At 46.8% G+C, this 21416-nt stretch overlaps 1 long non-coding RNA gene across 1 annotated transcript in view; it reads left to right on the top strand.

The window, feature by feature from the left end:
- Positions 1 to 6495: 6495 nt before the first annotated feature.
- LOC146809324 (uncharacterized) overlaps positions 6496 to 21416 on the top strand; it is a 186129-nt gene continuing 171208 nt past the window's right edge. Inside the window, exons 1-2 of the long non-coding RNA XR_014966402.1 lie at positions 6496 to 6618; positions 6962 to 7020. This is a non-coding gene — a long non-coding RNA (uncharacterized LOC146809324). The remainder of the gene's footprint in view (positions 6619 to 6961; positions 7021 to 21416) is intronic.

Below are 21416 nucleotides of genomic sequence, written 5' to 3'. Positions count from 1 at the left end.
ACCTGACGAAAGTCAGACTTTCCTTCCTCTTTCCTTTTTAGCAGGTTCCTCCAGTCACGACCAATAAAGCTTCTGGTCAGTGTCCTTGCGGGTCCTGTATAGATAGGGATATAGATATTAAATATGAGGAGGTGATGGTCTGACCAACCTATTGGAAGAGTTGTATCCAAGGTCATAGGATCTTCTGCCGCAAAAATTAAATCCAGTATGTTTCCCTGTATATGTGTTGGGGTAGTTATCCACTGTTTCAGCCCCAAGTGCTGACAGGATTGAGTGATGTTATACAAGGCTGTACGTAACTGGTCATTGTCCCATAGATTGAAATCACCCAGTATTAACAGCCTGCTATGAGAGACTGAGAAATTATTTATAACGGTGATCAGTTCCTGCTGTTGTCAGGCGTTGAAATACCCCGGAGTCCTATAACAAATTAGGGCCGTAAGACAATGTTCCGCATCATGTTTTATGGAGATCCCGAGGATTTCAACGCAGGAGACAGTATCAACGTCCAGAGTCGTGATGTTTAGTTTCTCCCTGAAGATAATCCCCAAGCCTCCTCCTCGGCCTATATTTCTGGGTTTATGAATTATCTTATATCCTGCAGGACATGCTAGACCTAGCTCAGATTCTGTTCCCGCAGCCATCCAGGTCTCGGTTAGAAAAAGGATGTCTAGGTTATTAGACTCAACCAGAAGCTGTATTTCAGTGGCATGTTTCGGAAGGGATCTGACATTTAGAAGTCCACTAATCAGACTTCCCTTGGTGCAAGGTTTAGGCTCCGCGTAAGTTGGTAGAAAGAAAGTCTTGTCAGAGGTAAGATTGGGTTTCAATAATGATTTGGGGGGGAGAGGATTAATATTTGGTAGCCGACCTTGGCAATTGGGGCATAAGTATTTGTCCTTGTGTATTATATTAGGGGCTAAGCGAGGGCACTCGGTTATACCTGCCAGTGGATTCAATAACATAAGTGTGTTTTTCTTACTGTACCTACGTACTTCAAGGGACAATGTTGGACGCATGGGGGGGGCCCTAGGCCCGGCCTCGGCGCGGACGAGCGCAGACGAGCTTGCCTTGAGCACGCCTTCGGCGCGCAATCGTCGCGCCCGCTGCGCTCGTCCGCTGCGCTTCCGGTAAGGACACATACTTTATGGTAGAGGAGGATGGTAACAGGGGGCGTGGCTATGGTTGTGGGCATGTCTAAAGCGCCCGGCCAGTCACGTCGAAAGCCCTGCCTACGTCAGCAGTCAGACAGCTGATCGGGGGAAAAACTAGTGCAAGTACGACAAAAGGCAAGTTATTTAGCAGTTTTTTAAAAAGTATTTCGCACAATAGCACTCTGTTCCCAACTCCCGGCTGTGCCTCAGGAGATGCAGCTAAACAAACACCGCGCTCGAGATCAGCGCGTGATTTAAAGCAGAGGGAGGCGTGGCTATGGTTGTGGGCGTGTCTAAAGCGCCCGGCCAGTCACGTCGAAAGCCCTGCCTACGTCAGCAGTCAGACAGCTGATCGGGGGAAAAACTAGTGCAAGTACGACAAAAGGCAAGTTATTTAGCAGTTTTTTAAAAAGTATTTTGCACAATAGCACTCTGTTCCTAACTCCCGGCTGTGCCTCAGGAGATGCAGCTAAACAAACACCGCGCTCGAGATCAGCGCGCGATTTTAAAGCAGAGGGGTGATGAACTGTGATTCCATCAAATGTACATTTCTAGCATATTCTTCTGTTCTGTAGATGTGTCATGAAGTTATGATAAGCAAGATTTTGCGAAAATGCATTCAGTGATCGATTAGTGTAGAATTTATTTCAGGGACGTCATAAACACTATGATCGTTCCGCTTCATAATTCTATTACTACCCTAGCGATTTTGCACATTTTGGCCTATGAACTTAACCCATGCTAGGGGACAGGGTGATACTGCCAATGGCTCTGACATAGGATCTGTTCCCTGGATGCGGACAGAACTATCCACCATAGTATAACTACGCACCCCATGATCCTCTCCTTTCCGTACGCATCATCTCTTTATACTGTATAGCCTGCCATTGTCGACCATCTGTTAATTCTAAGGACATATAACTATGACGACTCCTCCTTACAGCTGGGACTGAAACATTGTGTAATTGTGATATCTTGCTCTTTTAATTGATGCTCTACTTTTGAGTATGTTGGGTTTTTTTTTACCCAACATTTTTTTATTGATTGAGCAGAGCCAACAAGAAGCAACCATTGTTTACACATAACAAAAATACTTGAACTGTAAGCAACACAAATCCATGTTCATAAATTAATAATTACAAATAGCAGCTGAAAAAGAAAACCCCGCCATCAAATTAACTATCAAAAAAAAGAATCCCAGACCCTCGAGAATTTCTTAGTTGCCCCCAACCATTTGGCATAGGCTTCTTCGAAGGACATTGTCCGTTTCATCTTTATCAACCATTCCTCAAATAAAGGTATTTCCAATGATCTCCAGTATTGTAAAATCAATGAACGGGCAACCAACATAGCAATTGCAATAAAACGTCCCTCAGTTTACTAAAGTAAAGCCTCCCTAGTACCTATCCCAAACAAAGCAGCTTCTGCTGAGGGTTTATACATTTTCTTAATTGCCCTACTAAAATAAGCAAAAATGATTTCCCAAAAATGTTTTAACTTGGGGCCGGAAAAAATAGTATGTCGCCATCCCCCTTCTGCTAAGGTACCACAATGAAAGCAACTATTTACCACCTCTGGATATATTTTATTTAATGTTTCTGGAGTATAGTCTGCCAGCCATAGGGCAAGAAATGCCATTCTTTTATAGTTAGCAGCTCTCAAAGCCTTATTACCTAAAGTTGAAATCTTTTGCCATTCTTGATAAGAAAAAACACATTGTGTATGAGCTTCGACTTTCTCCAGCATCTTTAACACCAAAGGAGATTCATCTTGAGAGTTCAATAAGCGGTACCAATTGCCCACTCCATAGTCTCGAAACATATAGTGCAGAAGCAATTCTACCTGGGGGGATGTTAAATATAAAATTATATATTTTTTTAAAATTAATAATGAATTAATTCAAAAATGGAAGGTTTATTGGGACCCAAACTGCTGGCCTGTACTTCTTCCCAAGTAATCAACCTGCCCTGAATACCCAATTGATTCACGATCCCCATGCCAGAATCATTCAATTCTTTCAATTGAGTAAAATTAATATATAAACCTAAATCTCGACACTCGGTTAATTTTAATTATAAAAAGCCAGAGAAATCGTAATGTTTAAAAATAATGCAAAGTCTATTTGAAAAATCTATTAACGTTTTATATCTTATTCTCTTTGAGAGTTTAAATGTCTTAAAAAAAAATAGGAAGTTGAATTCCGGCCTCTTGGATCATTTTGTTGATAAATAAATTGTCAACTCGATGCGGCTTAGACAATAAACATGCTACATAATCAAAAAATAATGCATCATAATATGAACGAATATTTGGAAGTGCCAACCCACCCAGCTGAGTATCTAATTGCAGAATTGACAGTTTAACTCGAGCTGTCTTTTTATTCCACACAAATGCCCTAATCATAGAATCAATCCCTTTGAAAAAACTAACGTTAACCTTTACCGGAATGTTAGTAAACAAAAATATCAAAAGAGGTAAAATTGACATCTTAATCAATGCCACTCGTCCTATCAAAATTAAAGGAAGGTTAGACCATTTATCCAACAGTTTCTGGATCTTTATACTGGTGGCTTCATAATTATTCTTGACCAATTACCCATAATGACCTGTAACGTAAATTCCCAAATACCGTATGGGATCAGTTTTTCTTGCCTGTTGTTTTAGTTGTTTTTTGAGTCATGCTGGCCCAGAATTTAACATTAAAGTTTCAGTTTTAGAGGGATTAATTTTATATCCCCCTATTTGTTCAAATTTCTTAAATTCTGCCATTGTTGACTGCAAATTAAATTTTTCTGGATCTAGATATAAAATAGCGTCATCAGCAAAAAGTTTCAATTTCGCTATTCCATCGATTGGAGATCTAATATTCCCATTAGCTAGTAATCTGATAGCTAGAGGTTCAATAAAAAAGTGAACAAAAGGGGTGATAAAGGGCAGCCTTACCTGGTCCCACGATTTATCTCTATTAACCCTGCTTGGTCCCCGTTAACTATTATCTGTGCCTGTGCACCCAGATAGATATTTTTAATCATGGTTATTACTGAGGACGTAAATCCAAACCTAAAAAGTGCATAAAATAATGAATCCCAATTAACTAAATCAAAGGCCTTTTCTGCATCTACCATCATAATACAGGCAGGTGTCTTATTGATATTAAAATAATCTAGGGCTTGAATCAAAAAGAGGGTATTAGTCGTCATCATACGGCCTGCTATAAACCCTGTTTGATCCCCATGAATCACTTCCTTAGCTGCTGAAGTGATACGTTGTGCCCAGATCTTCATAAAAATGTTATAGTCGGTGTTTAATAGACTGATGGGTCGATAAGAATTCAAATTATTGGACAGTTTACCCTTTTTTACAAAGCTAATTACTATCGCTTTTTTAAATTCAGAAGATACCGACCCACCTGTTTTAATATGATCAAATAACTTTTCCAAAAAAGGGGTCAATTCCTTCACAAAACATTTATAAAATTCGCTCGGAATTCCATCCTCGCCACAAACTTTAGCTCCGGCCAAAGATTTAATAACTGCCGATATCTCGGCTTCTGTGATTCTCATCTGTAGCATCATAACTAGGTTCTGAGATATTGTCGGTACTTGAAGTGAAGCGAAATACTCCTGAATCATCTCCGAATTTACAGAATATTTAGTAGTATATATTTGTTGAAAATGATTGACAAAGATTCGAGGAGTGTCAGCTCTGTCAGTAACTAATGAATTTGTTTGGGGATCTATTATTTCTATGATGGAAGCGGTATCTTGTCGAGCCCTGGTTGACCAAGCTAGTATCTTACCCACCATTTGTTGAGTATGTTGTTTTAATAATCTTAACTGTATGAATGGTTTTAAGCAACCGAGCAATAATACACTTACTTATGATTAATTTATATCACTTGCTTTTAGGCCCCTTTATTGTTATTTTAGTAGAAAGTTTTAGGTCTTAAACACATACAAGACAGGTTCCATTTTAGCTACAGTTTCTATGCTAGTTAGCCAGTCTGCAATTTAGTGCACAGTAGGCATGTTGCCATCATTTGCAGAACTTGTGAAAGTGATATTTATATCTAAACACCCTTCAGCCTGAATTGTTACATTATCATGTGCCAGACGTCTAGTAAATACTTTCGATATCTACATCTCAAGGTTGAAGAAGTAGCCAGTTATAGTAAACATCAGATAAATTGTGATGCAAAGGCTTAGTTTTTTTTTTACATGGCTGACGTATTTTGCATCCCACAACTTTAGCTCGATTAGATCTAGTGTCTTTGAAATCACCATTTCATTCTGTAAATATAACATTAGAATCAGTGGTCCCTGCAGTAGCCCTGGGAATTGACTACTGATGGAGTTAGAAACTTCACCCAGGGTGCAAATCCAGATGGGCCGGCACCAGATTCCACTGCCTTAACCAAGGCTTCTACACTGTTGCGAGGCTCTAGCTGCACTTACTGGTGCCTGGATTGTGTTCTTTCACAGACAGTCTCCTTCCCCTTGTGCTCAAAATAGCTGGCAAGCTATTCCAAACAGACAACAAATCTTGTTTTTCTCTGGTATGGCACCACCTCTGAAACTCGTGAAATAAGCTTATTATTGATTCTGCTAGAACTAGCATGGCACCTAGAGATAGCACAGTTGGTGCAAATTGTGATATTACAATTTTCCCTATTGTTCCACTGTTCATGAAGCATATAGCTGCTTCTAATTTTTATCTTCTGTGATATTACTATACAATATCATGTGCACTAGCTTCAGGAGTTTTAGCACAAGTATTTTAGAATAAATATGTAAAAAAAATGCATATTCTGTTTCTAGTGATACTTAAGTGTGTAACTCATTAATAAAAGATTGTTTAGATTTCCAATGCATGACTGCCAGTCACGCAGTGACTGCAAGTGTCCTAGACAGCACAAACACCATGCCTGCAGGAATGCTCACTGAGTTATGTGGCGCTGCTTGGATTTCCTTACTCAGTGATGGTGCACTGAACTAAGTCCTTGTACCCATGGATTAGGAATCCAAACTTTGTAGACCTGGGCTCCAGCCTCATGCTACACATCAGTCCCACCTCCAAATCTCAGCATTTTAAATGAAATGCCACTGGCTACTGATATCCAATAGTATTCAAGCTCTTTGCTTCTGTGACAAAGCCCTCTAATTTGGCCGTCCTGATTTCCTTGCTTCCTGGCTCCCCTTTTTCTATCCTGGTCTTACTCTTTGGTCTTCCTGTTAAGGCTTGCACACCACTCCTAAAATCAGCCATATTTGCATAGGAGTTTGAATTCTTTCTTATTTATCCCATTAGCTGTGGAACACATATACCATCTCACTAAGCCTGAGCTGTACCTTCCTTCCTTCTAGAAGTAATTGAGGACCTGGCTTTTCTTCTACTCCATCTAGTCACCTCGGCTGATTTCTGGCTACAATCTCCTTCATCACGAGGACAATCATTTTGTGTGCAAGTATGCTATAATTATCATTAATTGCAAGTTTTGTCTCGAAATCTAAAAAGGCTAAATGAGCGTATAAGTAGTTAAGGATCCAGCCAAACCAGGGGCAAATAGCACTTTCTGGTCTGTATTCTAATTACTGAGTATCAGTGGGGTAATGTCTCACTTCGATCGTGAATGATGATCAGCAGAAGTCTCTAATAAAACATATTTCCCTTTTGTTCTATGAACTTCAAATTCTCACAACCTTAAGTTCAAAAATCCTACCTGCCTAAAGAAGATATGGCTGAAGACTAAGCAAGCTTTATGTGAGCTGTTTTCTTGAAATAATTCCAACTTCATCCTCTCATTACAGATTCTCCGTTATGGACACATTCACTGTTTTCTGATCACACCACTGATTCAGCCGGTCAGGTATGGGAGATTCATCCGATTTATCTTCTTAAGGATAAGCTCAAATTCAATTACGTTACTAGTTTTGAGAGTCTCCAAAGACAATGTAATGTTCCCAAACCTCAATTCTTCAAATATCTCGAGTTTTGTACTTTTCAGGAACTGGACAGCTTAAATTTTCCCTCAACTGCTAATGAACGGACACTATCACTCTTTATTGTGCTCTGAAAGATCTAGAGAACTATTGATCAATTTTCTTGCAAAGTCTATTTCCTGGATAAAGAATGTCCTTGTAACCTGCAAGTCTATGACTGTACCAATATCAAACTATTTTCAAATTCTATAATACTCCTGAAAATAGGAGGCAATCCAGTGAATGATATTGGAATATCTCGCAAAACACAAGCTAGCCAAGTTGATATTATCAAACAAAGGAATGTTCTTAATTGCAATTGTTGAAGATTGTTAGCAATGCAGGATTGGGTAAAGAGAGCTTTTCTTTTTTTAGACTTGATGGCCCTTCTAATATTTTTTCAAGCTGCCTCATGCACCTTCTGCTTACCTAATTCGTGTGGTGGCCAAGTGTTTGATGCTAGCTAGTGACTGGAACAGAGCATTCCAGAGTCCATATCACAAATACGGCGCACTGTTCTGCTCTGCACTACCACACACATTTAACATGGCATGCCAGGCATAGACAGGGACAGCCTACCCTATTACTGTTTATGATTTGCCCTCAGTACAGCCGCAAACTTGTGCCTAACCTAGGTGCAATGCATAAGTGAATGGTGAGCCAGTTGCTTGAAGCCACGGGTCCACTTTTTACGGTACAGGTGGCAACTGGCCTACATTTCAAAGGGGGACTTTGATCCTTCTGCAAACGGATGCAGTGAGTGATTATAGACACCGACAGGGAGATATCTTCCGTAGGGTGTCATTGGGGTCATGGCCCTGGCAGCTCCTTTGGCTCTTCACCCACATCTAAAATTGACATGTCTCCAAGCAAATGTGGCAGACAAACTGGGGTCTTGCTGGTACACATGCAGCACCAGCTCCAGTTTGTATTATAGAAGTTACTGTGTAAGTGTGAACAGCTCCTTCTGTAACACCAAAGTGCCACAAAGGGCAGAGAGTGGGCACAAGTGCCCTTTATGCCCCCGGGGCACTTAGTGCAATACTGTAAATGTAAATGTAAATGTATGGATACTTGTATAGCGCACGACTACCCGGAGGTCTCTCGGCGCTTGTACGAATACCACTGTGGAACCCATCCTGGCTTTTCCCTGTGAGGCGTCCACTCCTGGGCACCCCCAAGGTGAAGGCCAGGCATCCTTAGCGTTGTGGGGGCCGTTGTGGAGATTAAGCAAGCTATTGCCCAGAGTTGCAGAGTGGGACTCCATGATTAGAATGGCACCGAGGCGAGAATTATCAGGTCCGTGGAATTTTGAGCCCAAGACCCGCCGAGGCGGGGAATTGAACCCTGGTCCCGGGCTAGACCTCTGCATCAGGGTCTGCCGCTCTAATCATTGAGCCACACTTCTCCACTGTCCCAGATGATTCATGACATTTCTCAGTCCAGAATTGCCATTAACTCCAAAGTAGGAAAGGGGAAGCGTCTTCGCTCTGTGATACTTTCTCTCTCCAACGTCACATGTCATTATGCTCAGTTTTTTTTATTTTATATAAAGTTGTTCTTTGATTCCTTTGTTAAGACTGGAGGCTAGCACTATGTCTATTTTCTCTTAAATGCCACTTCACAGCAGCAAGCAGCCTACATGCACCCAAGGAAGAAACAGCTCCCAAAAAGTGAAAGAAGATTAGCCAAATTGGGCTGCATCCCAGAGCTTAATTTGATCTGGCGGTTGAAGGTGGGGTCCATCGGCACAACCTTTTGGGGACTGGCACTTATTATTTCCTCATCCGTATCTCACCCAGAGCTAGAGAGAACAAGCATTGGCATAGCCAATAGGTCTCGCTTTTGGGACCTTATAAGTAGTTATGCAGCACAATATTCTTGGTGCAACAAAATCAACTGGTGCATGGCTAAACACTTATAAGGTCCCAAATGCGAGACCTATTGGCTATGCCAATGCTTGTTTAGAAGGTGAGGACGTTACTGGGCCAGGACTGTTTTTTGTCTGTCCCTGATTGCTGCTTCAGGAAGGTCTTTCTCTTGATTGTGCCCTGTTGTGGGTGCGCCGATGCCTCCTGCTGTGAGAAACATCACTGTACACAAAGGCTGTGTCTGTAGGTCAGCCTGAGAGGCACTTGAAAGAGAACCAAGTCATCCTAGTGTGTGCTTAACAAAAATAACATCAATGTAATCTCACAGAAAAGCGAAAAGAATACGTTTTATTTTGGTTATTACGCTACGCATTCCGCTTACAGCCTTGTAATTTAACCCCTTCGCTGCGGCGTGAATTCCGCCGCAGCGCTGGGGGAGTTTGGGGGGTTTGCGTCGCCGCTATGCTCATGACGGAACCAAGCCGTCATGAGTCACGGGCGAGCTGTGCTCATGACGGCGTGGTTCCGTCATGACTCCACCCACTTGCGCTAATCGCCCGCACAGGCGGGGAATCAGTGCCGCAAGGCGGAGCGGCCGCCAACGGCCGCAGCATGACAGAACCACTCCGTCACGAGCACACGGCGCCCGGGGCTCATGACGGAGTGGTTCCATCAGAAGCATGCAAGGGGTTAATAATAACAATAATCTAAGTGGTTCAAGGCACTGTGAATAAAGGAAATACCTACGGGCTAGAGAGGCAAACTATTGGTGTGCACAGAAAACAACCATTCTAAACGCCACCTGTCTCAATAGCCAGTCCAGTATCTTGACTGAATACAGACAACAGACGCCCCCCTGAATTATCAGCACTGACAATGTACACTGCACCGCCGGCGAGCGTTTACAAGATCTCTTTGCCACAGGCCACTGTGATTTAGGCAAAGCCCCTTGAGGTGTCTGAAACGTTGGATGTCAGCGCTATGCAAAACACGCTGCTTACATAAGACCGTTAAAGTGTCTATCCAGCACATGGAGGCAGCCAGCATAATGGAAATAACAAGGACTGAACGGAAAGTAAATATAATAAAACAAGGGCGAACATGTGCCTCGAGCAAAGTATAAACTGTAAACAGTTCATAACACTGTGTGCAGCTGCGCAGAAACGCACAGCATTAAAGGCTTAAAAGTGTAATTATATGCAAAGTATACATCAAATAAAAATGTGTCGTTGTGCTAGAACCATAAAGCACACCCTTTATATGCATTCAGTGCTGCGGGGGTCGAGAGAAGCAGAAAGAACATTGGACACAGCATTTGTGGAAGAAATATTTGATAACTGTAGCCAAAAAAGTGATGATTACAGAATATTTCGGTGTGCACAGGCAGGGTTAAAACACAAGTTATTAGGGTAATAAAAACATGCCAATGTGCCCAAAGAATGACAAGAACTCAACGCGCGAGTAAGAATGTAAAACGTTCGATATTGCAGTAGAAGCAAAAAGGAAAACTGAAGATAAGATAAAACAAGCATTTGCAATGCAATAGGTCTCGCATGTACGCGAGTTTGAGCTATTGGCAATGACAATGACAATGCCTTTTATTTATGTTCTGGTTTTTAAAACATAAATAAAAGGCTTTGTCATTTACAATGCCAATAGCTTAAACTCGCGTAAATGCAAGACCTATTGCATTGCAAATGCTTGTTTTCTTTTAGGTACAGCACACCATAAGAGTGATAGAAAGCTGTCTCCCTCTCATCCGTCTATTCCTCACCTCTCAATGTTGTTGCTCGCCCCTACCACTCTCCCGTCACTCTCTCTGTTGTTGCTTGTCACTCCCAACCTCTCACCTTGTAGCTTGCCCCCTCCTACCCTGGCACATGAAAATCCGTCATTGCTTGGACATAGAAACCATTGATCTTGTGGAGAAGTGTGGCTCAATGGTTAGAGCAGCAGACCCTGATGCAGAGGTCTAGCCCGGGACCAGGGTTCAATTCCCCGCCTCGGCGGGTCTTGGGCTCAAAAATTCCACGGACCTGATAATTCTCGCCTCGGTGCCATTCCAATCATGGAGTCCCACTCTGCAACTCTGGGCAATAGCTTGCTTAATCTCCACAACGGCCCCCACAATGCTAAGGATGCCTGGCCTCCACCTTGGGGGTGCCCAGGAGTGGACGCCTCACAGGGAAAGCCAGGATGGGTTCCACAGCGGTATTTGTACAAGCGCCTTGAGACCCTTGCGGGTGAGTAGTGCGCTATACAAGTATCAATTTACATTTACATTTGAACAATCCACAAAGTTGATTTCCAGAATGCAAAAAATCTCTGAGAACTTGCATAGCAGCAGTCCCCTATCCTCCGATTGCACTCTGTGCCAAGATACTTCATGTATGTCAAGGGAAGACTGGGCAGAAAAAGCTCTGACTCATTCAGATCCGCTGAGCAGTCACCAAGGCAATGCTAGACTCAGGATGCACAATGACAGCGCTCAGTGACATGACTTCCTCAGGTACCGTGAGGCGAGTACTTCAGCGGGTCTGTCCAGACTGCCCTGTGTGTGCTGTATTTGTCCACGTTCACCTATTAATGAGTGGAAGAGCGGCAAGTAGGGCCCTTGCAGCATGTCTGCACACTTGCGTTCTTCTTTCCCTATCCCTCCCATGTTAGCTCTGGATGTCTGCACAAGCGCATCAAGGAACGAATGTGTGTGGGAGTAGTTGCACGTTCATTATGCCAGAAATCAATGCATATTTGGAATATGCCTTTGCTAATGCTCACATGGTATTTGGAGTCGTTTATAAAAGTATTCATGTTGATACAGATTGCTGGGTACTTTGGTCTTAGCTTGTATATTGTCATCATATGTATCTGAGTTGGTACTGTTGTGCGCGGGTGTCAATGCCTCCGACCGAGGATATGACAATCTAACGTGCCCTTTGTGCTTGTGATTGCCTCATGGTATTTTGAAGAGAAATGCTAAAAGAGATTACATCAGACATGTTATCCCCTTTTCACATGATAACAAAAAGCATTAGCAAAACCAACAGGTCATGCTTACGCAAGAGCTATTGGTTTTGACATTTATTTTCACCATGTTGAACAGCAGCATGGGAGTGCTTGTCTCCTATCACAATTTTGATTGTGGCAAGCATGGAAAGAGAAGGCAAACTATTGCCGGCTTTCGCAAAAAAGAACTGCAGCTGAAGTCTATCTCACTTTAACATGTCAGCCCTCAGTGCTTTCTCCACTTTGGAATAGGGTCCCTGCTGGCAGACACGCCAGGCTCCCAGACACACACAGACATAGACAACGAACAACAACATAAGAGCCGGAGCGTCGTAGATACTAAAGAAAGCAAGTATTTCATCATCCACGGTAGGGTTCCACAAGGTTCAGATTTTGCAGTCAAAACACAAGAAAAAAATGTACACTATATTTGGGACCACGGCCTCTAGGCGTACGTAACACACGTGTATGCTTGGTATGTAGGAGGCATGCTGACATTATGCACATGTTTTTATTTAGCAAAGAAGGAAGCCTTCCAGTGACCCCATGCTCGAGAAACTTCACCAGAACGCATACCTCATTCGCTACTCCCGCAAAGACAGGGTACCTTGCACTCTGTACATCGTGCAGCGACAGGGCGGGCGCTGCCTCTACCCGAGTCCCGCAGGGTTACACAACGCTTCAGACTGTGTTTCATTTTCATCTACGTCTTGGAAGTGCCGATGTCGCGCAACAAACACTAGGCATCCCGGAGGCAGCGTAAACCGCCTGCTCTCTCTATTGTGTCGCTCGCTCGAGGAGCCACACTGTGACCCGCCCACAGCATGATCCACAACACTCCCCCTCTGCGCCGAGCCCTCCAGCGCAGGATTGTGCAAAAAGAAGAATGCTTACAGCTAGAATTCCTCGAGTGCAGACTCTGGTTAAACAAGCACCCACCTGAAAAATGAAGCGCGGTGTGCTGCACAGTGTAATGCACCCACACGGCGATCCTCCAGATGCTGCGGGTGGGTGTGAACGCGGATGCAGGGGAGAGAGGGGCAAGAGAGCACAGACAGCGGGAGTGAGAAAGGATTGCGAGCGGTGCGGAGAGGGCAGTAACAGAGGGACTGGGGGCTGCGGCTCGGACGTGGTGGGGGCTGCAGGTGCTCAGCGCACTCGGGGCAGCAGATGTCCACGCAGCTCTCGGTGATCCCTATGCGAGACCTACAAAACAACAAAGTAGTCCCTACATCAAAAGATATCGCCCTGCAGTGTACGTCTACTGTAGTTGGTCAATGCTACTTCCTGCAAAAACGAAAGTAAACGGAAGTGACGGATGGGATCACTAGCCAACAATGAGCGAGGTAAGAAAAGCAATGCCAGATTGGCCCATGGAAAGCGAAAAAACAAAAAGAAATGTAATGGGTGGAGTTTCGCTGGTATTACTAATTACTTAATGCCTCGGAGAAGCAGCACATGCGCTGCCTGTGTGAGACCTAAAAAACAAGTGGGAGGGGTGGGGGGAGTGCGGTCGAGAGCAGGGACGCAGAGCGTTTACCTTGCGGGAGCGAGCGCGATAATTGCTAACAGATGGCGCCGCTCGCTCCCGCAAGGGAATCGCTAAACGTGCACGTGTTGCGATTGAAAGCAATGCAAAGCGTGCACGTTTTTGGGCGAAAAAGCGGATCGATTTCAAGAGGTCCCCTCCTATGTAGCGCATGCACGCTGCGTAGGCGAGACCCAAAAAACACAAAAGGGGGAAGAAAGAGGAAGGGGAAGATGGAAAAGCAAGGATGAAATAGACCTGCAAGAGTGAGGTAAACGGGTAGGGAGCCTCTAGTGGTAGATGAATGAGGCATGAGGTGTGATCCAAACTACGCAGCCTTGGTATTTAGCACCCCCGATATTTGTAAGATCAGCCGCAGGTTTCTGATCAAAAATTTACTGGAGGGAGATGAGTTTAATTAGAGGGCAATAAGATGAGTTTAAATAGTGGTCAGTGAGATGAGTGTAAATAGAGAGGAGTGAGATCAGTAAATAGAAGGAAGTAAATAATAATAATAATAGTTCATTTGTAGAGCATCTGGCTGCCCCAAAAGGTGTGTCCCCGCCCTAGAAGCACGTCAGCAGGAGTGACGGAGACTGCTGGACTAATGTTTGTAAAGCCAGGTTTTCAGTCCTTTGCAGAAGGCTGGTTCAGATTTCTCAGTGCGTAGCCAGAAAGAAAGTGTGTTCCAATTCTGGCCACTAGGGTGCCGATTCCGATCCGGTAAAAATAATTTGCGTACGACCCTTATCCGTATTTTTTTATGTACGAGTCGCACAAGTACCGTACAAACTGCCAAGTACGATTCATACGTGAAAAATAACTACGAATAGTGTTGGGAAAAGTCTACGAGAGTGCGTCGGAAAGTGTCCACGTCCGAATATGGTTGGGAAAAGTGTACGAAAGTGAGTTGGACAGTTTCACTTACAAATCGTAAATCACAAGTCCGAGCGCGCAAGTACGATCACGACCGCCCGTCCAAATACACAATCGCACTTAAAAAGGCCCGTACGGAGCCAACACAGTAGCACACATGTACACGGGTAAACTCATGCCCGTGTACGAGCCGTACAGCCCCCCACCCCCAAATATGTCAGCACCGTACACCACCCTGTCCGCACTGCACCCCAGCCCCGCAACTGTACGTGCCGTACCCCCTATGTACGCGCAGCACCCCCTCATGTACGCGCCGTACCACCGCATGTACGCACCGTACCCCTGCACTGCATGTACACACCATACCGCTGCACCGCATGTACGCACTGTATCCCCAGCCCCCCCACTGCATGTACGCACCGTAACCCTGCACCGCATGTACGCACTGTACCCCTAGCCCCCCACCGCATGTACGCACCGTACCCCTGCACCGCATGTACGCACTGTACCCCCAGCCCCCCCACCGCATGTATGCACCGTAACCCTGCACCGCATGTACGCACTGTACCCCCAGCCCCCCACCGCATGTACGCACCGTACCCCTGCACCGCATGTACGCGCCGCACACCAACACCGTACCCCAGCACCCTCACCCAGCATCGCGTATGTACGGATCGTACCTACGCGAAAAATACTCTTACAGAACCAGGACACTGTAAAACAGCACAAGGAGGGTCAATTCGGCTCGCACAACACCACAAAACACGTCAACATGACAAAATACATCTCAATGACTGACCTGGCACATCCAAACAGGCAAACAGAGGCCCCAAATCACAACCACCACTTATAACACACCCACCAAAATTTAAACACAGCCACACCCAAAAATGGACCAATAAAAAGGGCCCACACACACAACCCATGAGCCTTTGCAACAGACCCACTGCTGCCAGACCCCACTGACAAACAACCCCACACAACTCATACCTTCGCTACACCTTCACTCACACACCTTCACACAACCACCTCCACAAACATCCCCCTCTTCACATTCACACCCACACACCCACAACCATCCACACCCACACCCACACCCCACACCATGCCCACAGACAAGAATCCAAAGTTCACCACGGCAGAGCTGGAGCTCCTTGTCAACGAAGTCATCAGAGTCGAGCCACAGCTGTTTGGAACATTGGTCAGACAGACCAGCATAGCTGCAAAATCTGAATGTGGCAGAGGATTGTCTACAAGGTGAATGCTGTTGCGCCCATCCGAAGGACCAGGCATGAACGCCAAGCCAGGTGGTACGATCTGCGCAGGGCGGTCAAGAGGAAAATGAATGAAGAACATGCCCAGACCAACATCACTGGAGGTGGGCCGCCCCGCAGACCCGTACACTACCATCCCTGGGAGGAGAAGGTGATGGCCATGCTACCACCGGTGGGACTACACAGAGTCGAAGGAGTTGCAGAGCCTGGTGAGTACACAAACAACTCACGTAACTTGGGGGGAATGGCATCCACACCCCAACCACAACAAATGCACGCACCGAGCCCCAAGCACTCACCGCACACAACCACACCCAAAAACCACGCCCATGCCACTAACGTCACCATTCACCCTTCACAAATCAAGGCAAGGCCATGTCCAAGGCTACAACAACCACAAACACAAGACTGGATGTCCGGGAGGCTGGGAGGGTGGGCCCCACACAACACATTGTGAAAATGAGACGCAGACAACAATGTCCTCAGCCCATATGGCATAGGTACATACCCATGCACAATGCACAGGGACTGGCAAAGTACTGACAAGGTAGCTGACACTGGGCCCTGCTGTATGCAGCACAAGGCCCTCCTGGGACCACTGTACACTCAAACACCAACTCCACAAGCACAGGTATCTAGCACAGGAACTCACACACACTGTCATGCCAGCATGCACCATGAGGGGACACACACATCACCTGGGAGACCCAATGACAACTTACACTACACACAACAGCACGCCCGGTCACACCCCCCCTAACACAAGCACACCCCCGCGGGGCAGGCAACGGATTCACACACTCCCACAATGGACATGTGACACAACAAGATCAATCCAGAGCTAAGTAAGCATCAGAGCCATCTATCTACAGGTCACACACTCAGGAGAACATCCCAATCTGTCCCCCGCAACATGCCCATCCCCAAGTGGACACTGAGAGGAATGCTAGGGACATCCAACTACCTGGGGGAACTGTGTAAACTTGAATATGTATGAAACATGGATGTGGCATGAAACAGCATTAACATTGTCTCTCTCACACACAGGGCAACGTCGACGATCTCCCCCCAACACTGGGGGGGAAGAATCACAGTCCCAGGCACTGTGTGAAGACGATCCCACCGGCAGCGACGACTCTCACCACTCCGTGGATGACCCCGACCAACCTGGCCCCTCTGGTGTTCAAGCCCCTGCAGCACCTGCGTCAGGTACATCTGTGCCAACCCCCACCCCCATTCCTGCCACTTCCCAGGAGACACCCAGGAGCCCTGCTCGCACTGAACAACACAGCCAGTCTGACCAGGAGGGACAAGGTTCTCCGGGCACCCAGGAGGAGGCAGGCAACCCTGCAAATGCCATCCCTCAGGGGTCCCGTAGACCCGATGTGCCCACAACGACAGGCCAGGCTCGTGTGGGCAGGGGTGGTGGGAGTGGAGGCAGGCGGAGGCGCGAACCTGACCAGCCAGCTCAGGACCCCGGTATGTCACACATACGCAACATCCTGGACTCATACTGGCGTGACACCAGAGGCATGGACCAGGTCGTGTTCAGACTTTCCAGGAGGCAGGGGACCCTCGATGAGATAAAAGAACCTGCAGGTCGAGCATCATGCCAGTCACCAACAACACCAAGGACGGATGGAGGCAAGACTGGCTGAGCTCCTGGCGGTGCACAGGGACGTGAGCCAATCACTCCGTCAGATCGCCCAAAGTCTGGCAAACCCTCCCTGTGCCACCAGGCGTAGACCAGCACCAGACACAGGGAGGGAGGAGGAGGAGGATTCATCTGACGGAGCGTCCCCAGCATCGTCAAGGCCTGCATCTGAGGGTCCCCGGAGGAAGGTGGGTCGTCCACCATCCCCATCTCCCAGGTCACCTGGCCTGGCACCTGGCCCTCTGGCGCAACAGCAGCACCTCACCCAATGACATTCTCTGCCACATGGACTTGCTGGTCACAGTCTGACCAATGAAGACCAACACTGTGGTCTGGACTCTGATGACTTCCAATGCCAAGGATGCCATCTCCCCCTGTGAACTTTGGATTCTATTCCCTCGGTAGAGCACCTTAGCACATCTACCAAAAGACTCACCCCACCAAAAATAAATTCATATTGTTCTGCACATGAGATGTTGCTGTCATTTTGCATTATTCAACGACATATGTGTGTGGAAATGTCTAACTATGCCTCAGTGTCGAACCAACTTCAGCCATCCATACCCTGGGAACAGACTCTGGTACAGGACACACATGGGTCACAAGGTATCATTCAATGTAGGCATGGTGCACAACACTCACATGTGATGGCCTCTGGCTGCTGAGGGGGGGCTTGCTAAACTGTGCGTAGAGACCTATTTGGGAGATCATCATCAAGGCGTAGAGGTCATGGCCCATGTGGAAGTACCCGGGGAGGGAGTCCCAGGTATGTGTGGCCAGGTGGGAGAACAATGTCCTGTATGCTGGAGTACGGTGGATGTGAAGAACGGTGGCCATGGCAAGGTGGGATGCACGGATATGGCCCAATGGGATCTAGGATGACAGACGTACAAGGTTGGTTGGGGACGGGGTTGTGGACTGCCTCCTGAGTGTGGGTGGGGAGTGTGGAGGTCATCCTGCAGCAGACAGTGATCCATTGCAGCTATCTATGCTGGACGGTGAGGTGGCTGGGGCGCAGGGTGTAGAAGCTGAGGTGTACAGATGCCCCCTGGAAGTGGACCAGTTTCCTGGGAGTTTGGATGTACTTGCTCCGTAGAGGGCAGGGCAGTATATGAGACGGATGTTGTCATGGACCTGGGGGATGGTCTGTCGTAACTTGGAGTGGATCTAGTGCATAATGCAGAGGGCGTTGCAGCATGAGGTACAGATGCTGTGGACTAGCATGGCATATGTGAGTGAGCCAAACATGATGCACACCATCTTGTGTGTGTGGCCACTGTGTGCTTGTGCAGGGCCCGCAGCAGCAGGCGCCATCTCCCTGCAAAATACCCCATTTTGCACACAAAGACTAGGATGTCAGAAGGACAACTGCAACAGGCACGTGTGTAAAGTAAGGAGTGTCCAGTGTCACATGGCACACCCAGAGACAATGCATGCACAATCACCAAAGAGCCATTACACCGGATCAGGAAACTGAAGGGCGACCTGCGCACAGGAGACACACCCTCAGCAGCTGGTGATGGCCCATTCTGTGGTCGACCTTGCTAAAAAACATACACGACCATGTACTTCATGCCCAATAGAGAGCCTAATCCATGAGCAACTGCATGCATGTCTCTAAACTACACATGGACTCCTATGCATTATCTACAGCAAGCATGCCAGAGATGCCGCATGCCAAGTGGCAAGAGACCTGCATTGACAGAGACGAGGCACCTTGGAGTGTGACGAACACCTTTATTACTCAGCCTCACACTAATGGAATTGCATCCATTGGAACAGAATCACAGGTCATTCGGCTGACCATGTGTGACCTACACTGGACACCCCCTGCAACACACAGATGTGGTAAATCCTACTGAGCTGGCACACAAGTGAAGGGGTTGAGCCTCACACCCCTTGCTGCACACGGAGAGTCTACAATTCCCCATTGAGCCTCATATGGGGATGTCCCACAACATGTCCACCATTAGCATCCCGTATGTTCCTGAGGGACGTTATACACACATTGATGCCTTCATCAGATTCCACAATCCATGACAGATGACTGTCAGGAAGGGTGACTATAAATTCATGGGAGCCATGCAACACGTCAGGTGGCCCATGGTGGGTCGACATGTATGCATGGTAACACAACATGCACAGGAGCAGTCCCCACATATCACAAACATGTACCACCCACAAAACGCCTGCACTCCTTACCCAAAATGACTTTTCACCATGTCTGTGCATGTAACTCCAGCACACGTTGCAATTCTCATGAGGAATAGCAGGAGTGCAATGATGACATGAGCAGACGACAGCTGCAGGAACCTGGGGAGGACAGACACACAACAAGTCAGCGAAGAGTTAGTAATCCGCAGATATGTACGTGCACTCTACAGGATTTATGTTGTCACCATGCTAATAATGATTTTTGTGTACCCGCAAAAATTTGGGGAATTACATCATCACTTGAATGGCACATCAGAATACACCTCCAAGTCACTTAGCACACAGTCAGCTCGACACACACATAGCAACACATGCCACACAAGGCTCTAAGCGTGCACACTCAGACACAGGGACTCACCATCATGAGAAGAAGTTGCGGATAAGCTGACTCCGGATGTCCTCATCCTCATCCTCACTTGCCCCGTGCCCGAGCCCTTCGTCCTCCACGGGTGGATAATCCTGCTTATCCGGATCCAGGATGAGTGGCACAGCCTTCTTCACTGCCATGTTGTGCAGCATGCAGCACACAAGGAAGATTTTGCAGACCTTCACCGGGGCATATGGGAGGGCGCCGCCGGTCTTGTGGAGGCACCGGAATCTGCTCTTCAGGAGGCCAAATGTCCTCTCAATCACGCGCCTCGTCTGCCCATGGGTGTCGTTGTACCGGTGTTCTGCGGCTGTTCTGGGGTTGCGGAGAGGCGTCATCAGCCATGGCATGTTGGGATAGCCAGCGTCCCCTACATGGAAACATCATGGACAGAAGTGGGTCAGGAGAAGCAGTAAGATATTGAGATACCGCTAAATACAGGACTAACAGAGTATACCCACCAACAAGACATGCACGTTCGTTGCGCAGCTGCAGCATCATTTCAGGCACCCTGCTTCGCCTCATGATGTAGGCATCGTGTGCTGATCCTGGAAAACGGGCACAGACATGGGATATCATCATGTTAGCAAGACATACCACAAGGGCATTGATGGAGTGGTAATGTTTGCGGTTACGGAAGGCTACCTCCTGTGCGTGTGGTGGTACCAAAGCCACATGTGTCCCATCAATGGCCCCAATGACATGGGGCATCCCTCCCAGGGCATAGAACTCACCCTTGACACCTGTCAACTGCTCACGAGTTGGAAAATGTATGAATTCATCCAGGTGTAACAACATGGCCTCTAACACATCATGCAGGACACGGCTGAAGATGGTCTGGGACATGCCACCTACATCAGCTAGGGTCAATTGAAACGTACCCGTGGCAAAGAAATGTAGGGCTGCCATCACCTTCATCTTGGCTGTCAGTGCAGTAGGATACCTGTGTAGCGGTTGGAGGTGTGGTTCCAGCCTTGTGGTCAAGTTGTCAATCAACGGTTGGGAGAAGCGGTAGCGGCGTATACAGTCACGTTCCCTCATGGCAGCCAAGTCTGGCATTGGTCGGGGAGAGGCGGTGCCCTGCAGAATTTTGGAAGGAAAAACGAAGTTTGAGTACAGCACTACACCACTGTCAATGAACTGAGCACATGTTCAACAGCTAATACACATATGCTACATACAGAGTCTGTACTGTGCAATGCATCCAGGACACGTATGCCAGCCAGGTGACACCCATACCAACAGTCAGCTACACACGTGGGTGCTCAAGGTCAACATGACATGCCATGGAACTAGCTGTGGGCCAGTGTAAGTGAACAGGCAGACGCATTACAGGAGTGACAGACAACCACATATGTGCATAAGAATGATGTTTCATCATACAGACCGGTTGCGGAACACTAGAGGCACAGGTCACATGTCCTTGAAATAGGACAGTCCACACACCTTGCCATGAAGGGGTACATGTCAGGAATGAACACACATACATTAAGA

Source organism: Triturus cristatus, chromosome 7 (assembly GCF_964204655.1).
Source record: "Triturus cristatus chromosome 7, aTriCri1.1, whole genome shotgun sequence".
NCBI lineage: Eukaryota > Metazoa > Chordata > Amphibia > Caudata > Salamandridae > Triturus > Triturus cristatus.
The sequence above is the reverse complement of the archived record's forward strand: the minus strand, read 5'-3'. Positions and strand labels throughout refer to the sequence as shown.